Raw genomic sequence first — 11,234 nt, 5'->3', positions numbered from 1 at the left:
AGCTGATAGCTGCTGTGCTCAGGCCTAACTGTTCTCACGGTAAGACATGCTTTTGTGGCACAGACAAAATCCCCATCAAGATGTGGTGATGTCCCACGTGAGGCTTTAAAAACTTAAGAGACATTTTAAGGTCCACCTTTTAACTTTTAGCGGGATCAATTGGCAGAAATAGAATATAATATGGATAACTGTGCTTTCATTCGTGTATAATCTCCTGAAAATAAGAATTTTTATGTTTTTGTTATCTTACAATAAGCCTTTTATATCTACAGACACTGTGGGTCGCCTTCCATGGAGCAGGCCATGTTGAACCGCCATGTTTCTACAGTAGCCCAGAGCAGACAAACTAAATAATAGCTCTAGGGGAGGATGGAGTGAGGGAGTTGCAATCTGCTACTGAATATTACACACCGGTCCTTTAAAATATAGCCGGATTAATACGTCATCACTTGTGTTGTAGTGAGAGGAATACTGTGTACTCTGTCTGTGTGGGGAGCTCACTGCCTTTTTGCCTTGGAGACAGAGTTAAAATGAAGCATGAGAACACACAGGCACATGTAAACACACATGCTCTGGTGCAGTTCCTGACCTCAGATGAGGGCCGGGCGTACAGACTCAGCAAAGGTGAGAAATAGCTAGCCCCTTCTTGAGTTGATGATGACTTCAAAACTTGAGAAACATGTAGGGAATTTATCATGCCTCAGCGGGAAGCAGGGATCCCCTCTCACTGGTTTGGTTAGCCTTCTGCATTCTAGAGAGATAGATTTAGAAGGAATGTTATGTCAATACAAATCTTCTGGATCTGAATCTGGTTTTGAGATTGTGTATGATACACTGTGCCGTATTTTCAAGTAAGAACAGGTAAACTAAATGTGTTTCTACATTTTGAAAAAGATTTATAGCCCTAACCTTACATGATACTGAATAATAGGCAGAATCTTTGGGAGACTTTTTCAGTCATATATTCCAGCTAAGCAGCTTTCAGGAGTTGAATCATTGCTTTGTCAAGTAAAGAGGAAGCTGTGGAAGGAAAGAGAGAAAGAATGAACGAGCAAAACGGAACAAGAGCCAGAGCGGTGAGGAGAGTTGGTTTACAGTGCAATCAGCATTAAGGAAATTGGTTTGCACTAGCGCTGCAAGTGGAGAGAGGTGATTGATGCTAAGCTAGGCTAGCAGGAAGGAAGTGGAGAAATTAGCAGCAGGCCAGGGCACTGAGAGCTGTCAACTACTTCCTGGTCAATCTGGGGTGTGAAGTATGCATCCACTGCCAGCCCTCATGTACCACTTGTGCTGGTGCAGATTTGCACACAGGCACACACACATTTGAAAATGCTATGCATGCATACACACATACTGGGCAGGCATTTCACATTAAACATGAACTGTGCCTTAACAGCATTACATGACCACGAAACCTGAGTACAACCTGACTCGTCCAATCTGAAACTTGAGTAGAATGTCTTGATTTAGGAGTGAGTCAAGGAGCTATATCTTAGTGTGACAACTGTGTGCGCAAGCATGCTGGGAAGAGAACATACTTCGACATACAAACACAGCCTTAAATTCATGTACACACGCTCCCATAAAACACAACGTTTTTCAACAATTTTCAATCACAAAGAGCACACATGACCCCGTTCTTGATCTCAGCTCACTTGCCTCCGCACACAAGCCTTCAACAGCACATCAAAACAACACAGTGCAGTCTCCAGGGCACTGTGTCAAGACTTGGCTCCATGCATGCCAACAGTGCAGCTACGTCAAGCCCCTGACAATAGCAGTAGTAGCGTTCATGCAGTGTAATTAAGCAAGGCAACAGAGGACAGGCACAGAGGGGGAGAAGACACAAAGATGCCCTTGATACTTGGGTGTCGGCGCTGACAGCATTTCCTCTGACAGCTTCATCTCGTCGGCCACCACAGAAGTCCTTACGTCTCCTGACATGTGCTTTACTCATCCCTGCCTCCCTTCTCTGTTCCACTCGACATGACGGGAAAGAAGGGTTGGTAGGAGGGAGAGTTGGAGATGGATGAAGGGATGCTATGATGGCCAGTGCTTGTCGGTATCAGCGGTCCATGGACACATTTGTCATTGGCCTACAGTGAGGCTGAGAAAGGACATATGTGAGGGCTATGAAATGTTTAATATATTATAAACATAATGAAGAGCATTCAAGCTGAAAAAACAAACGGAAAATCAAAAGAAAAGTACATTAATTTAAAAAAATTAAGAAATAAACAAACCCAATGTCAGACAGACCCTGTCTGGTCTGCATCTGATGAAGAGTGGGAATTTTCCTTTCAATTCATATGCAGTGGAAGGTTAATGGAATTTTGTTTGTCGTGCTCACAACACTGAGCAATTGCAAGATCTCTTTCCAGAAACAATGTCCTCTTTAGTCAAATAATCCGCAGGCTATAAGCAGTTCTCATTGGGACTATTTCTTAGTTTTATATTTAAGTAGTTCTGTTCGATCCATCTAGAAAACTATTGACTGTCACACTAATTTTGCACACATTGGTGATTTCAATCCTGTGCACACCACAAATAAAATACCATTTGCATGCATTGTATCAGGGTGGAGTCAAATACAAATACAAATTTCAAGACCTGCCCAAGTAAAACTGAAACAATGTGCATGGCTAGATACTACCAGGGGTGAATGACAAAATGTTGTTTTTTGTAATTGGGATGAAGTTATCCTTTAAAGAGAGTAGTGAGAGAGACACACAGAAATAGCATACTAAAGGAGACATGGCCATTCTACAGAGGCCCATCTTTTACAAAGCACTCCATTCCTCTCAGGCAGGATTGAGTTAATGTCCCTTCCCTCCCTCTCACCCCCTCATCCCTCCCTTGCCCCTCCTATTTCACAGTGACTTTCTGGCTTGATTTATCTGATGGAAGGAATTCTGCACAGGGCTCTGGCTCTGGTGGTATCCCTATACTGTAACCTTTTCCCCCCGCCAGATGTTCCTCTCTCAAAACACGGTTATGTTCATCCCCAAATCCCCGTACAAACATATCAAGTGGTCGCAACATGTTTACGCGGACCATGGCCGACAGAAGTGACAGTGACAGTGACATGAGTGTTGGGGGTTGAAGAGCAGACAGAGAGGGCAAGGAAGAGAGACATAGACAGAAAGACAGACAAATGGAGGTGTCGGACATATGCTCACGCCAGCTGACGACACCAGGATGACCTGGAAGACTAAGGGGAGATTGGGGGCAGAAAGGGGTTGATAACTCCCACAAATATTGTAACGTGTGATACTTTGAGTTCAACAGTTTGCCTGGATTTGCGCGCAACTGATTTATTATATCGTACTTTTTTACACAGAACTTTCCTTTTACATGTTTTTTTTGATTCAGTGAGCGGTCCAACAACGGGTGAAGATGGCTTTTAGTGGAGCCGCTGTAAAACCAGCTATTATAAAGAGACAATAGCTTGACATGCTGGATAGTTATGATGACAAATATGTAAATTAGATAACATAACATAACATATAATAATATAATAATAGATAACATATTTTAACAGTATCCCATTTCAGCAAATCCTATGTTTCAAATGTGTCAATCTTAAAATTAAAACTCAGGAATGCAAAATCTTAACTGGAATATCAGATTCAATTTTGTCTCATAAAACAAGAGATATGATACGCAAGATCAAGTGTGCGAGACAGTGAATGTGTATAAAGACTGCATACCTGTGAGCTACACAAACAAAAATCTGACAGTTCCCATATTACTGAAAAATGTCTTTCTTCCTCAATCAGTTATCTGCATAAATGCCTGTCATGATTTGCAAGTAAATACGCCATTCCCAACTAGACAGAGTGTATATGTTGCATTAGCTTGGTGAGCTAATTGTCAATAATAGATAAAATGACACAAAGATACAGCTTCAGGTTCCTGGGTCAGGTTCAGGTCTCAAATTTGTCTGCACCAGTTGGGTTAAATTGAATCAGGTCTGAAAGACACAGATTCAGGTCTCATGCAGAACTGCGTATGTGTTAATTATCTGTTTATCCCTTTATCAGGAAACCAACACACACATCACCAGCCAGACAGACAGCGGATGAGTAGGAAAGAAAGAGAGAGATGATGATGATGACAATCGTGATGATGATGATGGAGGGTAAGCTATGTCAAGGCCCTGACAGCTTTGACCGCCTCAGCCAATATTTGTCACTTTCAGCGTGCATGAATTCTTGATTTGATGTGCCTTAATTGATTCAGCTCTGCCTGGCACTGTCTGTCTGTCTGCCCACTCCCCCTCCTCACTCCCTGTTTCTCTCTCCAGCTACCTTTCTATCCCTTTCTTTATTTCTCTACCTATCTAATATCACAGGGAATACGGAGTCTAGGCAGACTAAGATGAATGGATCGGAGGAGGAAGAGCAGCCAGTGATACTGCCCTCTCTGTGACCTCCTCCATGACTCAATGAGCCCCAAATGGCAGACATGACAGAGGATCAAGTGCTTCAAAGTAAGCCAGGCAGAGATAAAACCCAACAGGCCTCTTGGATGATGAACAGGTTTTGTAGCAGGAAAAAGCCATGTAGCAACCATGACACCCGGGTTTTGGTGCATAGGCCCAACACATGTCACATCATGTAGCTAAAGGAGGAAAAAAATAAAAGTTGTCCATAAGCTTATAGTCTAATGTTATGATTAAAGCACTGGTGTATATTGTGTAGCTTGTGCCCATATCTAAATCTTGACAATTTACTACTTCCAGTACAGGTAAATTGTCAAGATTTAGATTTGTAGTAGGACAAAATCATGCAATAATGATAAAGCTTTGGGTTTTCCAATTTTTCTCATTCTGTTACCAATTTTTGTAATACTCAGTTTTTCAGGTGTTTGGTTCCCAGATTAAAAATATCACTATCAGCTCTATTTGCCCTGTTACCATGGTGTTCAGACCAAGGTTAGTCATTCCATGTTTCTCACAATGTGTGTCTTTTTTCAGCCCCGCATTGTTGCTGGGCACATTTACCTTGGTTGTTCTCAAATAATCCATGCCCACTACAGAGAAACACAGCCAAAATTGATTTCCTCTTCCTTTATTGTAATGGCAGAAGCATGCAAGGTTTGAGTGGTTCCCACTAGAAGTGACGCCCTCCTCCTCTTCTTAGCCTTGGACCAAATGAATGGCAAAAGAGAAGGGGGGCCAACAAAAAGTTGTTTTCGTAAATACCTCTGGCTGTGTGTGTGTGTGTGTGTGTGTGTGTGTGTGTCAGAGCGGGTGATGGTGGTCATACATTGCTTCAATGACAAACATGAAAAAATCTTGGATAAAACCTCATGTTGAATTATTGCAATAAACGCCTTTGAACACTGGTGAGGATTACTTGATGCACAAGGTACTTCAGAAAACATAGTGTTAGTGCTTTATACAGCAACACTCACCTATTGTGCATGTATTGAAAGCAGGTAAATTTCCCATAAGTCCCTTTTGAACATAGCAAAAAGGCTCTGCCTAGATGAGAGCTCAACCATACATGTAGAAACACCATTAATAAATGTGAAGATGCTTGCATGCTTTTTACAGAAAGCATAATTCTACTTTATCTGCCTTTTCATGTTGGGTCCATTCAAGTAATGTGAGATACCTTTAATCTCAAGCCAGGGTTTCCCATTTTATGATGAGCTTTGGGTAACACTCAAGTGGAGAAACAGAAGGAGCAGCACTTTCTTGACAATAAAGCACAGAGGGCCTGTGCTGAACCTGTCAGCTTGAAATTTAAATGCATACTTGATTGCTTTTAAAGTGGGTGCCACTGATATCCTGCCATGATGTTAAGGCTTCTTTGACGGGTGGTAAAAGCCTGAGAAAAAAAACTTTCAGGCAAAGGCGTAATCGCAAAGGAACAAGTTGTAGTTTTATTAAAAAGAGCATCTTGTGTTCCAAGCTCCGCTCCACTCCAACCCCCATGCATTATGTTGCTATGCTGATGTCACATTGATTATGCTGATCGTAAACTGCCTTTGTTTGTCCCTTGCTCCCTCCCATCAGTCATCCATCTGCAGGGATGAGCAGAAGTCACACTAAAAGCCATCTTTTCCATGTTTTCTGCATTTTCAGGTCATGCTGCAGATAACGCCAGTCCCACTGGAGGCCCAGGCGACTCATCCTTTCGTTCGCACTCCAGTATATTAATTGCTTTTTAATGTTCCCCTTCTCTCCTGAAAGTTGTTGCATACTAACAAATCAACAACAATAAGGTTTTTTTTGCTGTTGCGGGCCACAGCCAAGACTAAAAGGGTACAGTCACTGAATAATCCATGCAGGGTGCATTGGAATGAAGGCTTCAAGCTGGTAACAGAGGAGTTGTAACAGGAGGCCATTTGGCTTTCTTTCTGTTTTGTCCCAAGTGTCCTCTGCTCCCAGCTGTGCGCATGTCGCAGAATGGGACTTTGGTGCGAGCGAGGATGGGAAGATGTAATACTGATCCAAGCTAACCCAATGAAGCATTGTGACATGTCACCTCTCTCTTGAACCACAACTTCGGGCAAAATTAGAGTTTTTAGCATTCATTATTAATCTACACAGTTATAAGGAATAGCGCCCTGTTCTGCAGACCCTTTTAGATGAAGTGTAGCAATCTGTTATGCCTGAATCTCAGGGAAATAGATTGCAGCATATGCTGTTAAACATTACATTTTAAAGAAAAGGGGAAAATGTTGGGTTTTTTTTTAATTGTTTGCAGAGTAACATGTTTCAGTTGCATGCTAAAACAATTTGAAACAAAAAGGATACATCCAAAAAATAAGTTTCAGTTTTCAGTATAGCAGCCATATTTATATTGGGTTTTATTGTTTGTGTTCGTTTTGACTTTTTTGACAGTAGAAGCAGCTCCTCCATAAATGTGGGGAACTCCTGTAACAATATGTCTGCCTTAAAACTAAGATTGTGATAAAAAGTCTAGCAACAGATTACATGATAAATTCATTTGTTGCAGGCTTAAGCAGCCCTTTGAAATTTCTGCTCAGTAGCCTGCAGCAGAAACGAGAGCTCTCACTGCTTAAGCTGCTAACCTACAACTTGCCGCCTCCTGTAACATGATTCTTGCTCGTAATTTACAAGCGAAGCAAAGGCGGAGGTAATCAGACATACAATTTTGTAATATGAAAGAGGTCCTAACCTGACTACATGATTAGCAGACTTACTGTAACTAATGACATTACACATTCAACCATTGATGTGATTTGTTTAGGATATTTGGCTCCTACTTCACTGCATCAACTGCACTGAAATGTATTGCCTTTAGTGGTAGATTATAGTTTGGGTGGTATATGTATATAGTTTTTGTTATCTTAATCTGTATTTTTCCCAAATAGTGACAAAAAAATATATTCTTTAAACATGAAGTAACAGATTGATCAAAAGAATGAGCTTGAGCTTTATGACAGAAAACAATATTTTGTTATGAATTGTAGCACAAATCAGTGCTGACTGTATTCTTTGTCTGTATTATGCGTATGGTAATTTTTTAAAATCCTTTATCTTTCATAGAAGAATACATACTCGTGTAAAATTACACAATAACTGCGTGTGTCTATACATACCTTTGAGCCTAAAAAATAAAAGTACAGTTTGTTTGGAAAGTACAAGTTTGCATGTGCACACACAAGTAGCAACACTGCACTGAGTGAGGAACGCACGGGGTCCAAGGGGGGTCATCAGCGAGTGTTTGGAGCTTGAGTTACAGAGCCAGCATCTGCCATCCGGCCATCAGGCCCTCATATCCATCACTGGCCGATGGCGTGGTGCAGCCCGGCGTTTGTAAAAACACCCAGAGGAAATGGAGTCTCTGGGCCAGACAAGAATAAAATTAGCTTGATGACTAAGTTCCTCCTCAGGTCCCAGCGGGAATAGAACTCTGCCATTTGTTTTCATTACTTCCCTTGGCTGTAGATGGTAGGACGACGTGTGTGTGACTGTGTTTGTGTGCATGTATGTTTAGAGAGGGTGCATGTGTATGTCTGTGTCTGCTTCTATCCCTGTGAAAAAAAAATATGCACAAAAACAGGCATTTTGTCATTTCCAGTACTATATGGGTTTAATCAAACATATTCACTCGTAAACACACCACTTCGATTCCAAAGCTCCTTCTATGTATATTATTTGTGCTTGGTCTGTAGAGGTGACATTACTATTTGGAATTGTTCCACCACCCTTCATGGCATACAATATTGGCTTTGGCCACTTTATTGCATTAGCCTCAGAATATCTAATAAACACGCAAAGGTTATAAAAATTGATTTGCTCACAAATGTGTTTTCATTCATTCCCAGTGCTATGACCTAAGCCAACTTTTGCTGAACTAAATGTGTAACCAGCCTATTTTTGGTGGTTGATATTATTTGCTTTGTCACTTCTGGCCAAACAAGAAATTGTGAACTTGATATATCTCTATACACACCATTACATTCCTGATCATATGCACATAATCAATTAGGTTTTAAAAGATTACTCTGCATGCATAAAAACAAATAATGAGACACTCATGAAAGGAATAAATATGAGGGAAGCAGAGTAAAGAACAAAGAAAAGTAATGTAAAGAAAATAGCATTCAGGTCATACAGACTCAGTATGTTAACACAGTAAATTATAATAAAACAGATAAATACCAAGTAAACACATAATTGTAAAAATATAGGGCTGATCATGCATAACGTATGCATTTACATTTGAGACTGAAGCAATATTTATTGTGCTATTTCAGTGCCCCTGCATGCTCTCAGTGCAGAATAATTGGCCTTGTTTGTACTAAAGCAGCATAAAATAGAATCGCAGAGAAAGCACGGACGTGGAAGCCCCTTTCTTTTGTAAACAGAGTGAGAAACCTCAACACTACAGAAATAGTGTCAGCCATATTTGCTATTGTTAAGCTTTGAAAGAACCTCTGAACTTCACTTACTTACAAATGCATTTCTCTGCTTTGAATACTCTACGTCTTGTTACCTTCTCTCTTTTACACACACACACACACACACACACACCTACACACACACCTCTCAGATTAGTTCCAGCTTTTACCCAAGGTGCCTGTTAGAGCTGAAGTGAAGACATCTTGTGCTTCTTTAAAGCATGTAGCATTAACACCTTTGCCCCCTGTGTAAACCCTGAGTACTGACCCACAGCGGAGAGTGAGAAGCACACAGCTTTGAGATCCAGCAGTGTGTAACCCCTAGACCTGTGTTCAACTGTTACAAAGCAGCACTTTTCAGTCAAAGCTCCATAGGAAGGAAGGAATCAGGAAAGGGAATATTGGAGGTGATGTAGAAAATGAAAGTATGTGCATGTGTGCATGCATGTGTGTGTGTTCTTTGGGAGACAGGCTGACTAAACAGACCAGAGGGCTGGTGAGCCAGAGGCCTTGAACCAGAGGTGTGAACAGAGAGATCCGCTCACACATTTGGCACATAACTACAAATTTTTCTTTTATAGTTTTAACATAGCCTCTCTCCATCTTCTTCACATGCAGGCAGGTAATTAAAGGGTCAGCTCACCAAAAAAAAATTAAAAATAAAATGTTTAAGACATTTCGTCTCTGCCACCAACCCATTGCAATTGAGATGAAGGGAATTCTGTCTGTGCTGCTCACAGTAAAAATTAAACCGCAACTTGTCTGTCCAGAAACAATGTCCTTGTATCTCTGGATAATCCAAACTTTTCACGAAACAGTTTTATTGAAACTATTTTCTACTGAATAGTCTGTATTGTCATGGTCCTGTGAAAGTCTCCAAAATGTCAACTTTTCATGTTCTAAAAAAATTAACCCTGTTTCCAGCTTTGTGACAGGTTAATTAAGGAAGTAGAAAATAGTTTTAACCACTGAAAAAAAAAGAACAATAAAAGTAATAATACATCTAAAACATTATAAATCCCTATTAAAAAACAGTTGCGATTATTGATCACTGCAGTAGGCACCATAAATAAAATTTACTGTATTACAGTAAAAGCAAAAATGGAAGATATCCTCAATACCTGAGCAAAGGGTCAAATTTTGTAATTTGGGTGAAATACCCCTTTAATATGTGATGTATTTCCATTTTTAGAGTCATATCTTTTAAAAAATATATCAAACTGTGGCTTTCCCAAACAAAGATTGTGTCTCCTGACAAATATTAACACAGAATTGGACATGTAAGCTGACCATAGCATAATGCATTTAAATATGCATTTATAGGAAGACAGAGAGAACACAGATCACGGAAGAATTACATGACTTCCCAGAACCATTGTTGGCTGAAAGGGGGAAGTGATTTTCTCTAATGTATCTCTGTGTTGTGTCCTTGTCCTCCCACGACTGGTCTGCACACCAACAGTTAGGGGTCCTGCAAACGTGGGTCAAGGCGAGTGTGTGCGTGTGTGTGTGTGTGTGTGCCAGACAACAAGAGAAAGAGAGAGCGAGAGGGGGGAACAGAGAGTTTGCCAGTGACAAGGAAGTCAAATAAAGGGAAGAAAAGCTCCATTTCCCCAGCTAAATGTACCCCTGGGAGGCGTAAGGGAGGGAGAGAGCGCAAGAGAGAGAGAGAAAGGTTATGAACCGACAATACTCCTGCAAGGCTCCAGATTTACAACTACCAAGCCCTAAGAGCTCTGCCATGCTTATTTCTACAGCCAGTTAAAACAAATTGCAGCCATGTTTCAATCACCCACATCCTCTTCTTGCTCATCCGCTCAGGCCGAGCTTTTGGCTGCTGTATTATTTCAATTACTCCTGAATAAATACTTTCCTCTAGTGAGGCAGTCTTCATCCACTGGAAAGTCCCCACATGCTCCCACACTCTCCCGGACCCCAAGTAGTCTCTTTGCTCCCTTCTTTTCTTCTTATGTCAGCTCAATATGGCCCCTGGAGTGACGTAAAAAGGAAACGGAGTCTGTTTTGAGAAACTGTCGGCATGTTTGATTGTGTTTACTTGCATTTTGTCATCAGTGTGCAACTTTTATTCTTGGAAGCTAACATGTTGGCTTGATCTTCACTGGCAAATTTTTCTCCTACCTTCTTTTGCTGTTTGAAAAACAGCCACTGGAAAACATGCAGTTACTTTCTCATACTGAGTGAAATGTCTGACCTATGGAGGCATGGATGAGAGCACAAGAAATGAATAAATGCTCCCTTTTTTGTATGTTTGATTGCGAGTTGTGGTTGAAACCTTTCGTAACCTGATACACTGTTTGATTTGGGTTCAAATGAGAGAGAGAGAGAGAGAG

Source organism: Morone saxatilis, unplaced genomic scaffold (assembly GCF_004916995.1).
Source record: "Morone saxatilis isolate NCDOM2014 unplaced genomic scaffold, NCSU_SB_2.0 Contig21, whole genome shotgun sequence".
NCBI lineage: Eukaryota > Metazoa > Chordata > Actinopteri > Moronidae > Morone > Morone saxatilis.
This window is presented reverse-complemented; position numbering follows the sequence as displayed.